This window comes from Pan troglodytes, chromosome 2 (assembly GCF_028858775.2).
Source record: "Pan troglodytes isolate AG18354 chromosome 2, NHGRI_mPanTro3-v2.0_pri, whole genome shotgun sequence".
In the NCBI taxonomy this organism is placed as follows: Eukaryota; Metazoa; Chordata; class Mammalia; order Primates; family Hominidae; genus Pan; species Pan troglodytes.
Window position 1 is genome coordinate 85,513,848 of NC_086015.1, and position 17,640 is coordinate 85,531,487.

A 17,640-nucleotide genomic window follows, 5' to 3' on the forward strand; every position below is an offset into this window, starting at 1 on the left:
CTGATCCTGCTGGTGCTAGAACTTGAGTGTAATGAACAGGGTTCTTCAGAGAAATATAACCAATGGAGGAGAGAGAGAGAGAGGGAGAGAGAGAGAGAGAGAGAGATTTATTATAGGATTTGGCTCATGCAATTACAGAAGCTGAGAAATTTCACAATCTACCATCTATCTGCAAGCTGGAGAATCAGGAAAGCCAGTGGGTGTCATTCAGTCAAAAGTTCTGATCTGCGTTCAAATACCCGAGAACCAGGAGAACCGATGTCTGAGGGCAGAAGAGAATAGACGTGCTAGCTCAAACACAGAGAGCAAATTCACCCTTTGCTATAGTTTGGCTGTGTCCCCACCGAAATCTCACCTTGAATTATCACCTTGATTATTAAATCCCTACATGTCAAGGGTGGAGCCAGGTGGAGGTAATTGAATCATGGGGTTGGTTTCCCCCAAATTGTTCTCATGGCAGTGAATAAGTCCCATGAGATCTGATGGTTTTACAAATGGGAGTTCCCCTGCACAGCCCTCTTGCCTGCCATAGTGTAATACATGTCTTTGCTTCTCCTTTGCCTTCCACCATGATTGTGAGGCCTCCCAGCCATGTGGAACTGTGAGTCCATTAAATCTCTTTCTTTTATAAATTATCCAGTCTTGGGTATGTCTTTATTAGCAGGATGAAAACAGACTAATATACCCTTCCTCTGTCTTTCTGTTCTATTCCTGCCCTCAGTGGGTAGGATTATGCCCCCCTACATTGGTGAGAGTGTCCTTCTTTACTATACCTAACAATTTTAATGCTAATATAGTCTGGAAACACACTTGAAGACACACCCTAAAATAATGTTTTACCAGCTAGAGGAGCATCCCTGGCCCAGTCAAGTTGACACATAAAATTAACCGTCACACTAAGCATATTCTTTCTTTCTTATAAGAGATTGCCACCCAATCTTGTGTGTGACAGAATTCACCTCATAATGTTTAGTTTCATGATTACTCAATGTTCCATGATTAGGCACTTTGTCTGTGCCAGATCTAAGTAACATGCAAGAAGCTATTTTCAAATGGTGTATATTTTTATTTTGCAGATCACATGGCCTTGCTTCAGACACCTATGGCTCCAAGTTGTTATTCTCCTGTTAGGGTTTGCCATTAGCTCTGCTCGGCAACGTTGCCTGTCACAGGTATATCTAATACTCTAGGGCCTTCTAGATGATATGGCCCAAGCGAAAGTACTATTTGCACCATGGGCCAGACCTACTAACACAGCTCTTCTCTGGACCCCTTTCAAACCTGGCGGTTTTCCATGCTACTCAGTGAATGGATTAGAGAAGCATTTTTAAGTGTAGAATTTGTCAATCCCAAATCCAAAGAGACCTACAAGGTTTTGTACATCCTTCATAGTAGTAGGAAGTGTGAGAGGAAATAAGTTGTCCTTTACTTTATAGGAAATGCCCCCAGCATGTCACAGAGCACTAATGAAATGGGCTCCTGAATCTCTGCAGGTTTTTTCCCATCTTTTTGAGTGCATATGATTGAAAATGCCCTCATTGTATTTGGAAATTCTTGCTCATCTTGTCTGATTACATTATATAATCAATGACCGGGCAATGTGATGTTCTGCAGAATATCCTGATGGCCCAAACTAGACTGTGATAGGATGAAAGAGAGTAAACACCCACTTGGGTCAAGACTGCAGAGGTATCCTCTTCTCTGCCACATGTGAATGTGGACTACTTCTGGTCCTCCTTACAGACAGTGATAGAAAAAAATCCATTTATCTGACCAATGGACATGTATCAGGTACTTGAGTCCACGTTAATCTTCTTTAGCCAAGATACTACATGTAGGAGAGCAGCTGCAATAGGGGCAAATACTTATTTGAATTTGCAGGAGTTTAACTACCCTTTAAGATCTGTCTTTCTTTGGTAGTAGGCTAGTAAATTACATGGAGGTAAGATAACGATTACTACCTCTGTGTTATTTAGAAATTTTAGAATGTCACTAGTATATTATTGTTTTTAATGTATTATATTCGCCGGGGGTTACTTTAAAAGACTTCCACTTGCCTTTCCTTACTGTCAGCTCTTATGCTACAGGCAGATAAACTGATGTTGGGGTTTTGCCAACTACCAGATATGTCCATTCCAGTTGTACACTTGGGATTGAGGAAGGGGCCCATGGAGAGGTGCATGAACACATCTGGGCCAAGCAAGCCATTTATTACCTGACTCTCCCATGTGCCCATGAAAGAAAATTCTAATATAAACCATAAATGAAAAAAAAAGCAAGAAGTAATTGTACAATAAAGGATTTTAATAAAAATATGTATATGAGGTCATTAGTATTCACCAATATAGTAACACTGTCCCTCCCAGTAAGAAGTTCCCATCAAGATAGTATTTAGAAAATCATATGAATTTTTTTTTTTTTTGAAACGGAGTCTCACTCTGTTGCCTAGGCTAGAGTGCAGTGGCGTGATCTCGGCTCACTGCAAGCTCCACCTCCCAGGTTCACGCCGTTCTCCTGCCTCAGCCTCTCGAGTAGCTGGGACTACAGGGGCCCACCACCACACCTGGCTAATTTTTTGTATTTTTAGTAGAGACGCAGTTTCACCATGTTAGCCAGGATGGTCTCGATCTCCTGACCTCATGATCCGCCCGCCTCGGCCTCCCAAAGTGCTGGGATTACAGGCATGAACCACCGTGCCCAGCCTCATATGAATGTTTGATTCCACTAATAATCTATTTTAAAACAAACAAACAAAAAGAAAGAGGAAATAAACAAAACATCAGGAACTTTGTTTCATTAATTATAACTCCAAGCATTTTGAAGGATTGATTCAATATGGAATCATAAATTTGAAAATAATTTTACATTCAGTGGATATTCAGATTATTCGGGGTAGGAGAAAGATAACAATCAGCAAAACATTTAAGTGATCTTCTGGACAAGGAAGAAGCTTGGACACCAAGGGGTACAAGAGTAGAAAGATTTGGCCCTTATACATTCCTGCTTCATTACTACTCATTAATTACACTACCACCAATGTAAATTTGCCATCACACTCTCACCTAGTCATTCTGTATTACAGAGTTCTTTTATTGCAGAATCTGAGCTTAGGTTTTTCCTTTTTTCGTTAACCCATCGTGTATATGATCTGTCTGACACATGTTCCTGTCACCATAGCCTCAAACACAGCCTGGCAGTTGGTAGGCCTTCTGTAAATAAAGATGGACCAAATGAATGAGGGCACATGTCATGATCTGAGAGTACAGCGCTCAAGAAGCCTCAGTTCTGGTCCTTGTGGAACAGCTTTTCAGTATGGAAGATTATCATGTTAGCGTGTAATCACAGTGTAATACTATTAGCCAAACGCAATATAATTGGAGCTACTACAGGGAGCTTCTAAAGCTTGGGGCTGCAAAATAAGGCTCTCCATAAGGAGTGTCACCTCATCGAAAACCTGGAAAATGAGTAGCAGTCAAAGAGGCTATGTATGGGGTGTGACTGGGTTTGTGGTGACACAGGAAAGAGCATTCCAGGTGAAGCGTTACAGCTGATGAAAAGGCCTGGATTCAAGAGAGAATTAGGTAAACAGCACTTGGTTTGCCAAAGTCCCTTGATGTATGTATATTTTTAATATTTTGTAGGTTTCAACTTCCAATCCTTCAGAATACTAAAAAGCAATAGACAATGAAAATAATAAACATGATTTATATTTGGTATTAGGCATATACAACAAACACCTTGATCTTCAGAAAAGCTAAAGATAGAATCCTTATGAAAAAAGATTTTGATTCCATAAGGTACAATATTCCATTTCATTATGCCTTCTTCTAATGTTTATAATGATAAATAGGTTGTCATCCTAATTCATCAGAGAAACATTTTAAAAAACCCCATGAAGACTAATAATATGATAATGTGTGTCTATTATACGCCACCTTGAGGGGAAAATCTATAAGTAGTAAAGTAGTAATTTTGTGTCATGTAGACATTTCATATTATCAAATGGCAGAGGCTGAAAGTTAAAGTGTTTACCAGTTTGTAGGCAAGGTGAATTATTTACATGATGCAGTTTTATTTTTACAATCTATTAGATTAAGAATAACTTAAAAAGACATTTGATTGTATCTAATATTCTGGAAAAGTGTGAATATAGCACATTATTTTATACTTACAAATTAATATCTAACAGTTTTCTCAGGGATTTTATATATATTTACTGGAAAATGCCAACAGATGTTTTGTTAGAAGCCTATCGCCTGGTTTATACTGATGTTAAGAGACAGTGCAGGAAATCTAAAAAATCATGATTTAGCTATAAACTTTTTTAGTATTCTGAGTTTATTGTTTTGACATATTGACTATGAGAGCCACTGCTTATGGAGGAAAACTCTATATTTCCATTGTCACTTGGTCTGAGTCATTAGCAATCTTATGGGCAAAGTATTTTTAGGGTTAAAAAATATAGAAAGAGTATAATGTCCTTTAAATGTTCTTTCATGCTGGTGTTTGGATCCTAAAAGTAATGGAAAGAATGCTGCAGCCGTGGTGATATGAACAGCATTGAACAATGTTGTTTTATATGCAATGATGGTGCATAACAGGAGAAGCCAAAATGAGTCAGACGAGAGTATATCAAGTCCATTTTCCTCGTTTTGATTCAGAGGTTTTTTGCTAAAAATCAGAAGCCAGTCTTAGTGGCAAGCTTCAGAAAACTTGCACAGCTCTGATAAGAAAGGACATCGCTTATAAATATTCATTAAAAATTACCTTTTCTGGATCATGAATTTTTCAAGCAGACACTGATTTGACCTCTACAAGGAACAAAATCCAGCCTATAGTGGAGTGTCTCCTATTTCTGACAAAAAAAAAAAAAAGGTGAAAAATTGGTTTTCCCAGCTAAGCAGCTACTTTGTACACTGTGTGAGGTCCGAGGTCAGTTACCTCTGTGCTCCACACACTTGAGCATTAATATTCATTCGAATTACAATCTTTAAATTCTAAAGTCCTGTTCTTACCTCTTTGAAAAATTGATTGTAAGGCAGGCCAAGGTTTGCATTTTAACTAATTTTTAAAGTAACTTCATCTAACTTCTCTGTTGCTAAAAAAATGTATGAATTCAGTAATTTTCTTTTTTTAAAAAAATCGCATCTGCCTGTTTTGAATATATATGCCCTCTCACTAAGGATAAAAGCCACTTTTTCCTGGTAATTATCTGCAGAGTGGGTGAATGGATGGAAACGTCTATACTTATGTCTATCAGAGAGCTATTGTCATTTAATCTTCATATAGCGCCTCACATTGGGTACACACAAAAAAAGCTTTGCATTATTTTGGGTGTGGCTTTTGTTGTCATTGTTCTTCCTTCAGGGTCACAGTGGGGTAGTCAGTATTGCCACCTGCATTGTTTAAATAAAGTAACTGATAACTAGAATATGAATTATGATAGCTAATAATGTTCAAACTTGGCATCTAAATCAGGATGTTTTTCCGGAACTTATCTCAGGTTCTTGTTTCAGTTTAAATTCTAGACCTTATACTGAAGGTTCAGAATTCATGTTTGGGTTACTTCAATGAGTAACAAATAGTGGCCAGAATAACATGTCAAAAACTGTAGTTCAAGCTGTCATGGAGTAATTCTGATTTTTTTTCTTATGCAGCTAAACAACAGTAACGGTTTTCTTATTACACGGAATTCTAATCTCAACTTCTTCATTTTCTGGATTTGTGACCTTGAACTTAATTTTAATCTTTCTTTGTATTGCTTTTGTATATGAAAAATGGAGGTACCTAGTTTAGAAGATATACAAGGCACCTAGATTTATGCCTGACACTCAAAAATAGTTATGTTTTAGTATAGAATTGCTTGATTTGAGTACCTTGTAATTTACCACAAAGACTGGTAATATAACTTCTTCTGTGATGTAGTCTTCAAGACAAATGACAACGGGTCAAACTGGAAGTTTTCTCCTTTGCCCTCTCTAAAAAATGTCTGTAAGGAAGTAGCAGAAGAAAACAGGAAGTATCGCCAAAAAGGTGATTGAATTAGAGGTCCTGTTTCTTCTAGATTCTTCTATTTTTATTCAAAATTCAATCCATACTACCTCCTAATTTAGGTGCACATGTGATTGATATAGGACAATTCTTTGGGGATGAAACCTGCATTTTGTATCAATGGCCTTGGTGATTTAATAAGTAAGGTGCTGCTAATGCTGCATCTTGTTGACCTTCTCTCCTTTTCTAAGTCCTACATATCGATGCTTCTAGATACAAGAACCCTCAGCCTTTCCTTCCTCGATACAATCGTGTATGACCCCACTTCCACTTCTTTAATTTCAGAGGGTGGAAAAAAGAAGAAAAGTTATGTAGGGGAGGCCCAGAACCAGTCTGGAGTTTATCTGCTCCTGCTTCCATTACCCTTCCAATGCTTTCTTCACGCCAGGGCTGCCAGATTTAACAATGGAAACGATATGACATCCAATTAAATTTGAATTTCAGATAAACACTGAATTTTTACTATAAATATGTCCCACACAATACTTGTGACATAATAAAAGTTGTTTGTTGTTTAGCTAAAATTTAAATTTAACTGTGTACCCTGTATTTTATCTGGCCACTTTCTTGTATTTATTCAAAGATTTATTCAAAGAATCTCTTACATAAACATTTCTTTTAAACTTTTGCCCATTATCCTCCTCACTCATATAGAATGACTGAATAAGTCCCCAATGTAGTTTGTACTTCCTTTTTATACTTCAGATTATGCCTTAGATGTAAATAACCAGATACATTCCCCATGCTTCTATTTCTACTGCAAAGCCATACACAACTAGAGGGAGTTAGGGTCTGCATTCACCAACCTAGATAGAATTCCTTAATGGTCAAACATACCCTTAAATATTTGTTAGGATGTCATCTCGTAGGCTCTCACACAATCTGTTAGCAAACCCATTATGTTCTGTTTATCTTCCAACATTAGAAAATACTGCTATTATGTTGTTGATGATGTAGTTGTTACTGAGCACCAAATGAATCAGGTGGCTTGGTATTGGCACCATGTTGTATGAGAAATACATGATTAGTCTTTGGCTCCTGATGGTAACCTAAAAATGTTTGCTTATGTAGTTTTTATAACAGAATTTGATCTGTTGTCAGAAATATTATTTTATTACATTTTATATTTCTAAGAAAAGTCAGGAAGGATGGGAAGAAAGAAGCAGGGAAGGAAGGAAGGAAAGAAGGAGGGAAGGAGGGAATGAGGGAGGGAGAGAGGGAAGGAGGGAAGGAGGGAGAGAGGGAGGGAGGGAAGGAAGGAAGGAAGGAGGAAGAGAGGGAAGGAAGGAAGGAGGAAGAGAGGGAAGGAAGGAAGGAAAGAGGAAAGAGAGAGAAGCAAGGAAAGGAGGGAGGGGAGGAGAGAGGAAGGGAGGGAGGGAAGGAAAAAGAGAAAAGAAAAAAAAGAAAGAGAGAGGCAAAGAGAGGGAGAGAGGGAGAGAGAAGGAAGGAGGAAAGAAAGGAGAAAAGAGAAGAGCTTTCATATTTGTAGTATTCAGAACTAGCATTTCCTACATAGTATCCAAGAAAGACCATGATATAGAATGAAAATTCACATAGAAGCCATCTTTAGATAAGAATCAAAAGATCATCAAACACATATAATATTTAGCGAATATTAATATATGGCATCTTAAATGTGAGAGAACACAAATGTAGTGCACAAAATTTAGATGAATGCATTTTTTATGAAGACAGGCCTAAAAAATCACTCTACCATAGTGCTTCCAGTACGAATTTTATTTTTTTGGTTAAAGAAGCATGTTTTGTTTTTTAAGAGCTACTCAGACTTTTTCTCTACCAGTCAAACAAAACAGATCATGAGAATCCAAACATGTATTCAGACAACTTTTGTAACAGGACAGTTCATATTAGAAAATGATCGCCCTGCTATGAAACTAGCTCTCAGCACAGGGGCTTTTGGCTACATCACTCTGCAAGCACCATAATAGCTACTTTTTCTCAAATGCTAGAGTTCATTTTTAATATTAAAAGCAATATTTCACTATTCTATTATCTTTTTGTTTTTACATGACACTTAAAATTAGTTTCTGACAGATACAACTACCCATACATAGAATAGTGTATTGAGCCGATGTGTTTGTTGTGAGAAATACAGTCAGAAGAGAATTTTATTATGTTTTACATTTGATTGTTTATGCACGACAGTACATTTAAACTGAGTTTCAGCAAGCCAGTTGCCAGAGATTCAAAGCCTGACAAATAGCACATTCTCTTCACAAAATAAAGAATGTACAGGAACCCACACCAGCTTACAAGTTATTCTTTATGAACAACAGAATTGCTTTTTGCCTATTTCAAACAGAACCCTAAATGTGCCCAGCACAGCAAGAGAGAGCATAGGAAGCAAAGAGAGTTTAATATTCCAGCCCAGCTCACTGGAAACAACCACCACAAAAAACTAAAATGACAGAGCAGTGTTCTGTAGAGCAACATGATTTGTCTGCTTTAAATGGAGAATAATGGTTTTAAGTTTAGAGCAGAACTAAAGGGCTCAATTACTATTCATGGATTCTGAATTGTTCTACTTTAGAAACTCCTTTAGCATGAAATGTTCATCAAAATCAATGCATGAAACTATAGAAAAAAAAAAAACCCAGTTTCCCATATGAATAAAGGACTTCCCAACTAAGAAAGTCTATTAAAAAAAAGTATCACCAGTTTACACAAACCCACCTTAGGCAGTAGGACTAAACATTTTAAAATAATAATTTTTGGTTGAATGTTGATAGGTAGAAAATTTTATATATATAAAATCCAAAGTCGTCATATAGAAGACTTTAGTACTAAGCTACCATTGATTTTCTTTAATCTTTAAAAACTATACTAATGGTTATCCAAACTATATGGACATGCTTTTTACTGAAACAAACCATTGTTCTTGGAATTGAGTAGGTTTACTGAAGACAATAGTGTAACAGTAAATTGAAAAAATATATGATTTCTTTAACTATTTTTGTATCTGACTGTAAGGATCTGATTAGTAGCTTTCACACTAAAGAACAATAGAGCTGTGAAAAAATTATTCAGTAATAGAACAGTTGATAATCCTTTGGTAATTAGAGATAAGTGACTTTTGTTTGCTTTTTTCCCCTATATATTCCCCCAAATATTATGTTTTTCTAAAATTATGCAAAAAGAGGATGACATGACTCCCCAATCATGTATTTAGAAAAAGAAAAATGCCTATTAATTTGTGAAATATATTAATTTAGATTGGTTTCCCCTGACTTACTTTCTCATGAGGATAGTATAATCTGAAAATCATTGGTAATAAACTAAGGTAAAAATGCATTACTATGTACAGACTTCTGTAGGAAAACATTTGCTTTTATATTGACATTGGCAAAATTTCATGTGGACTATTATGGATTATAATTGCATTTCATTTTGCTATATTAAAAAGTGTCAAATCCTAAAACCAAGCAAAACATTATCTGTGTTTTTTTTCATTATGTAGGAGAATGGTAAAGTCCTGAAGGCAATTTGAAAGCCTTAGTTAACCAGCTCCTTCTGTTTGCATATTCAATCCCTCAATGTAACATATGCATAATTTTATCATCATTGTGTGCCATCTGGAGTATACTGATTGAACTGCAGTTTGAAAATGAGGGTTAAGAGATAATTTGGTTGCACACATTTAGAACTGAAATGTCTCTCATGGAGCAGAACAGAGTTATTTAAAAACATAACTATGACTAAAAGATGAAAATATATTCCATAAACTCAAGAAAACCAAGGAAGACAATTTTAAGTCCTCAAGCTTTTCACTTTAAAACATCTTAAAATTTTATTAGCAATGGTATTCTACGGGAATTGTGACAAAAAACATTTGTACCTACCTGTTAGAGCAATAATTATAATTTTTCAACCTAGTTTACATATTTTATTTAATTTATCTTGGAAGATTTAACCCATTATCAACAAGCAATATCAGTTAAAACATTGGTATACTAAATTTTTTTCACTAACTGTTACTTAATGTTAGGTTAGGCTTAAAACTTGCATGAGTTCATCACATTTGAGTACCACAGCTGAGCACTAATTGCCATAGAAGCTCATGAGTGCCATACTGAAGACTGAAGATTGTCTAGTCCAGAACTTTTACTTTCAGATGCCACAGTGTGATGTCAAGTGAGATACTTTATAAAATGAAATATACAATTTTAAAATGAAATTACCTCTCATATAGTTTTAAGAGCAGTAGTTTCTCATAGCCTCCTATTGGAAACCTTATTTTTTTTTCATGTTTTCTAATACCACTGAATGGCTGAGCCACCATATTATGATGGGTTACTTATATTACATGGTCAAAAGTATTGCCATCAAGAAGGAAATTACATGACCTAGACTTGCTAAAAATACTAATAATTTTCGAAGGGCTTTAGGTGGTGTATGAGCATTAGCCTACCTGCATAATACATGCTATTCTTTCTTACCTGAGGAAGAGAAATTTTCTCTAATTACGGGTTTCCCAATTTATGTAAGAAAGAACCCTATTATCAAACAACCTTCTGTTACTCTATTACCAAGCAATACCACCGCAGGTGCTGCTTTCTTGCTCAAACTAAAGGCAAACATTGAGCTTCCCCCTTTAGCATTGGAGTCTTCTCCCTCCCTTTATTCCTTTAGTAGGCACAACATTTTCTGGGATATTCTGATACTACTATGATTCATTTGCTCCACAACAGAGGAGATGTCAAGGCTTGAGCTTAAATACTTTTAACTGTGAGGTAGAAAGTGCGAGTGGACATTCTCAGACAATCATGGAATCCTCGCCACTGAGTGAGGCAATTCACAACTGCATTTCCCCTTTATTTATCCAGAAGAGCAGAGAGGAGCAAGCATCTAATCTATTACGATCCCGTCACAGAACATGACATTCTAATTCAGTCAGTAGGGGCTCACAATAAATTCAAAACCACATTGAGTGCCTCCCTGGTATGACAATTGATTACATCTCTTAACCTTTCTGCATCTGTGGTACCATCTGGAACATTTAGTGCTTACATTTTTGCACACAAAGAACAGGTAACAGCATATAGACCCAAATACAAACTCACTCCTTCTACTGTAAGGCTGCAACAACAATAAAAAGAAAACAGTAGGCAGAATAACTTTGATTTCACAAAAGATGTCATTCTAAAGAAAATTGAACACATAACCCCAAAAATAATACGTTGTGGGATATCTAATGTAGGATTATCAATTTAAAAAGTTATCCATTCACCCTTTCAAAATGGATTTAGCCGTAGAAGAGACAAGAAATACATCATATAAGAAACTATTATGTACATACATTATACTTTATTCAAATCTAAGTACAGTAGTGAGTACTAATATCCTATATTAGTATACAACTTGATCAAAGCTACAGAACATTAAATTATGGAGTAAAAATACAGACCCAGTTCTACTCCCCACATCATTATTCTTTATATTGCATTATTAAATTTCATCCAGTTTAATATTAATCCTTTTGACAAATATTTATGAAATGCTATAAAATATGTTAGGAACCTCTGTTAGTTGATGAACAAGTGGCAAATCCCTTTATTATACGTAAAGAATTGTGCTAAGTAAAGGATAAAGCTTGTTCCAAGCAAAAGTTTAGAACAGGGTTTCTCATTTGGGACTGGATAATACTTTACGTTACCCCAGAGCTCTCCTGAGCATTCTAGGATTATCTAGCAGCATTTCTTCACTACTTGGCATGCCAGGAGCACTCACTCCTTCAGTCATTACAAATGTCTTCAGACATTGCCAAAGAATGTCTTCTGGGAGCAGCCCTTTACTCCCACCACTAGCACCACTGAGAACTATTTGTTTAAATTAAGGTGGATGGACAAGTTTTTATGAATTACATGAAGATTGTAAACTCCTGGCGGGAACAGGAATTGTCCTAGTAAGCTGCAGCATTTAATGCAGGAACCCTCTCAAAAAAGGAAGGGAAATACTGGTTGATAAAAGAATAAATGAATGAAAAATGAGAGAATAAACTGCAAAAAAACATTCTTCAGTTAAAGCCAGAAATTAACACTATTGCAAACACTAGTAAATTCAAATAAGTGAGAGAAAACAGGCTGGTTTTCCTCTTTTAGATTTCTTGCACTAGTTCCCAGACAGAGGAAAAATAGAAAGTATGTGAGAAAAAGCATTACTCAAATTGGCACACACTTCTGCCATCGCCGTGCTTAGAAGTTCTCTTCTCTCATTTGTCTTAGCCAGGCTCTTGGCGTCTGGCAGTGAGCTCTCATGACCCATCGCCAGCTGTGAAGTATGGCAGAAATTCACAAATAATTGTTTTTTCCATAAAATAGAAGGATTATAATGTTAGTCTTTGATAACATCATTCTTACACTCTTGTGTTTCTAAGTACCTTCTTAAGTGAAAGGAAAAGCAGATTTATGGCAACACATGGGGAAAACTCAGCACCCACAATCTCTGTAATCAGTGTAAAAGCCTTAGTGAGTGTGGTTAGGGCTGTACTGATGTACACTTAACTGTTGGGACAATTACGAATCATTGCCGTGCTTGAACATGCAACTTTATAATGACTTCCATTTCCTCTCTAAATTTATTCATAGATAAATTTTTAATAATGATAGAAGCAAGGACAGATGAAGAATAACAAATCAAAACACAAGATTATTTTAGGGCAACATTCACATCCACATTAACAATGGAAAAACTGGTACTTTGTATGTGCTGTAAATATAAACAATTTATTACACAGTAATAGCAGGTAATCTTGAGTTCTTTATGAATTCCATATCATACTATTTAACTCATTCAACAACTTTTACAGATAAGGAAATTGAGAAGTAGGAAGTTTACCAATGATGCTCCCTTAAGAGGACACAGGGTCTCTCTGAACATAAGGCTCTTCTAAGGCTTCCTCCCTGAATTCTGTTTCATTCCCAGATCCCAGAATGAGCTTTCAGATGCCAGTGAGTGTCTCTGGAATAGCATGTCAGTGAGACCCAAACAGGACACTTAACTCCAGTACTAAAGATGACAGTTCTTCAAGAATGGTCTCCAGCTATTTCCTCTGAGCAGGATTCTGATGGTAGAGGGCTTCTGAGGCTTTGCCAGCTTGAAGCAGGATCAAATCACACCCAAGCTGTGATCTTAGTCTGAAGAGAGCTGAATCTTAGTCTCACAAACAAGAGCACAGAGAAGAGGTTTGGTTGGCAATTTGGGTATCATGAGAACATACTGAGATCTACTGCCCCTGTACCTGTTTGTTGGTTACCCATTGCAATCAGACTTGTTTGGTCTCCCAAGTTTTTAGTAGAAGAGTATATATACACTCTATATTCAAACCATTTCTCTCTTGTCAGGCACATTTCTGAGTCACCTACTCAGTTGTCATCTTTATTCATGGCAAGATGTCCATTTTTGACAATTCATTGCTTTTCAGCATGAAAAGAGAACACCACTGCTTAAATATGGAGAAAGTTCCACTTTCGACAGTTGAAGTAAACTGCAGCATTTTTATACTCATCAGTGAAGAAAAGGAGGTTTGCAAATCCTCACATTCCTGCTGTTTCTACAAAGTGCATTACCTAAGGATTATGAATTCTAAAGATTTTACAAACCAGGAGAATTTATCAGGGGACACAAAGAAAAAAAACTTTCCTGTCAAAAATTGTAATTTCTCAAGAAATTACCAATGAATTACAGTCACTTATGAGATCCCATTTTGCAATATGTAATTAACAGATCAAGGCAGGGTCCCAACCACAACCAACCACTTCAAGTACATAGCCCCTGCACCTATGTGCATGGGTGACTGATCAATTTGTCCTTCCCCAGTCCCCATTCTTGTAATTGCATTGCTGGCTGGCATAAGAAGGAATCAAGCTCATTTGGCTCCTGTTTCCTCTAGTCAAATAGAGGGCTCCTTTTCAAACAAATGACAAGTTGTTTGAGTACCTAATGTGGGCTACACATTTATATTACTGTTGCAAGAACACAGTTCCTGGCAAAGGAAACAAGATATCATTTCTTCCGCAAAAGGCTGCGCTATTTGTATCTATCTGGAAAAAAAAAAAACCCATATGAACCAAATAAAAGGGAACTAGGGGAGGATAAAAGAAATGTGAAAGCAAAACAGGACGTGTGATTGACACATACCTATAAGACATGCCATTGGCTAAGATACTGAATGGGCTTCCGGCCTCGGAGGAACCTGCTTTTTCCTGGATCTTCTGAGACAGTTAGAACTATAGTCATGAGCTGCATCATGATGTTTTGGTCAATGACGGACCACATATTCAATGATGGTCTCATAAGATTTTAATGGAGCTGAAAAATTCCGATCACCTGGTGGCATTTTAGCTGTGACAGTTATCATGCAACACATTACTCTCGTATTTGTGGCAATCCTGGTTAATCAAACCTAATGTGCTGACTGTCATTTAGAAGTCTTCATACATACAATTATGTATGTACATAATACTTGATAATAACTATGTTACTGGTTTGTGTATTTACTATATTATACTTCATCATTTTGAGTGTACTCCTACTTATATAGAAATTATTAACTGTAAAACATCCTCAGGCCAGTCCTTCAGAAGGTATCCAGAAGAAGGCATTATTATCACAGGAAATGACAGCTCCATACATGCCATTGACCCTGAAGACATTCTAGAGCAACAAGACGTGGAGATGGAACACCCCATGAATGTGTGTAGGCCTACGCTAATGGATGCATTTTTATCTCAGCGTTTAACAAAAACAGTTTTCAAAGTAAACAGAAAAATGAAAAATTTTGAAAGTAAAGCCTTCAGCATAAGTTTATGAAGAAAATATTTTTGTATAGCTGTACAATGCATATTTGTTTTAAGTGCTATCACAAAAGAATTAAAAAATTTAAAAACATTAAAAGCTTTAAAGTAAAAAAGTTATAGTAATATTATTGTATTATTGAAGGAAGAAAACTATTTTTTATAAATTTAGTGTAGCCTAAATATGGTGTTTATAACATCTACAGTAGTGTACAGTAGTGTCCTAGGCCTTCACATTCACTCACCACTCACTGACTCACTCATAGCAACTTCCAGTCCTATAAGCTCCATACATGCTAAGTGTCCTATACAGATGTACCATTTTTTAAATCTTTTACCATCTTTTCTATACTTAGATATGTGTAGATACACAAATACTTAATATGGTGTTACTATTTCATTACACTTTTCAGAACAGTAACATGCCGTACTGATCTGTAGCCTAGGAGCAATAGGCCATACCCTATAGCCTAGGCGTGTAGTAGGCTATACCATCTAAGTTTGTATAAGCATACTCTACGATGTTTGCACAATGATGACATCACCTAACAACATGTTTCTCAGAACATGTCTTCATCTTTAAATTAAACGTGACTTCCAGAATGATCTTTGTTATTTCCTAAACCAAATATCTTCTTTCTTGAAAGCATGTTGATATGGTTTAGTTCTGTGTCCCCACGCAGATTACAATTCTCATTTTGAATTGTAATCCCCATAATCCCCACGTGTCAAGGGAAGAAACTTGTGGGAGATGGTTGGATCATGGGAGCAGTTTCCCCTAGGCTGTTATTGTAACAATGAGGGAGTTCTCAGGATATATGATGGTTTTATAAGGGCTTGGCCGTTCCTCCTTCGCACACTCTCTTGCTCCTGCTGCCATGTAAGACACGTTTGCTTCCCCTTCTGCCATGATTGTAAGTTTCCTGAGGCCTCCCTGGCCCTGCGGAACTGTGAGTCAATTAAATCTCTTCTCTTTGCAAATTACCCAGTCTTGGGCAGTTCTTTACAGCAATGTGAAAATAGGCTAATACACATGTTGAAGAAAAGACAAGGCAAGACAGAGATGAGAAAGGAAAGAAAATGAGAGCAAGTACTCTGCCTGTTTTTCTGTCAGCATCTGGCTTATTTGGTGACTAGGAAAAATATAGATGGAACAGTACTAGATAAATATAGATTTAAAATTATAGCTTTTTTTCCTCTCTTCACTAATTCTGTTGTTTGCAGTCTACCTCCTTTGTTCTTTTCCTTCTCCTTTGTCTTTAAATGTTTGTGCTCATTCAATTGTCTTTACAATATACACATCCCCCTGGCAATCTATACATTCCTAAAAGTTCAATCACTACCCATCTACACCAGGAGTTTGCAAACATTTTATAAAGACAGCCAGATAGGAAGTACTGTTTGCTGTGTGGGCCTTATAGTCTCTGTCATAACAAAGGTATTTGTACTCTGCTCTGTCATTTAGAAAATGCTCCCACAGATCATATGTAAACAAATGAGTGTGGCTGTGTTCCAAAAAAGCTTATTTACATAACACTTGCAAGGATGGATTTGGCCTGCTGGTCATAGTTTGTCAATATCTGAGCTATACTAATAACTCAGAAAGTTTTATCTTTAGTCTAGAGCCTTCTATTCTGACACTTTCTTTCTGACTCAAAGCTGTTTCTTCCTTGATGTCTCACTGACCCTTCAAACCTCATTCACTGTGTTCCCCAGCAAATCCTGCTTCCGTGTTCTATATTTCAGGGTTTGGCACTACTTTCACTTCCATCTCCCAAGCCAGAGACTTGGAAATTTTCACTAACCATTTTCTTCCTTGTCCCTCTTTAAATACTTTTGTCAAATTTGCCATCTAAATATAATCTTAACTTTCCTCTCACATAATGTCTTCACACCTGGTCGTTTAACGCAGTAAAGAAGGATCATTTCTTTCAGTTTTGCCTTCGTTCCAGCTATTACAAGTGTGCTCTTTGTAAAGTGTAAACATGATCATGTTCTGCACCTGTGCAAATCTTCTGGGGCTCTCCAAAGCCTGATACATTGATCCTAAACCAGATTCCAGGGCCTAATTTTAGACCTCCTTAATGAGAAACCCTGGGGATAATATATAATTATTTAAATGATAATTCCCCTGCAGGATGGTACTGATAAACCTGACGCTAACTTACCTTTATATGAAATCTACATTCTTGGATATGTCCTGAAAAAACCTTCATGATTTAGTACTGGTATACTTTGTAAACCTTCATGATTTAGTACTGGTACACTTTGTAAACCTCAGCTCTTTTCCCCAGCCTCTTATGCACATGCAAACGTTTTTGATGATCCATACCTACCTCATTGATCTCTTTACTTCTAGGGACATATTGGCTATAATGACTATAGGCATACTGTCATTCCAACAGCCAGCACCTATATACTTCTTTGTTAGAGAAATGTCCTTAGGCTGCTGAGACAGCTCTGTCTGCTCACACAAATACCTGAGAATTATGTCCCCTCAGGAGCCACCATTAACCAATGATTGCAGGAGAGAAAGAGTAGATATATTTACCAGCTCACTGTCCCCTGATTGAGATAACTCTTACAATGTGACCTAGACTGTGTTCAAAACTACGAAGTGGGATTGAGCCAGTTATTTGCCATGGGGATTTACATGACATCGTGCTCTTGTTCGACCTCTGTGATGGCTAATTTCACGTGTGAACTTGACTAGACCACTCTTCCCAGATATTTGGTCAAAGACAAGTATGGATGTTGCTGTGAAAGCAGTGTTTTA

General features: G+C 36.8%; 1 long non-coding RNA gene across 3 annotated transcripts in view; it reads left to right on the top strand.

Moving 5' to 3' along the window:
* LOC107970489 (uncharacterized) overlaps positions 1–17,640 on the top strand; it is a 59,814-nt gene that overhangs the window by 27,211 nt on the left and 14,963 nt on the right. Inside the window, exon 6 of one of the 3 annotated variants that reach the window (XR_010155653.1) lies at positions 1,077–2,266. The exons of 1 other annotated variant lie outside the window; for it this stretch is intronic. This is a non-coding gene — a long non-coding RNA (uncharacterized LOC107970489). Of the gene's footprint in view, positions 1–1,076; positions 2,267–17,640 lie in introns of those variants that run through there. One more of the 3 variants, XR_001713079.3, reaches the window with a different exon arrangement.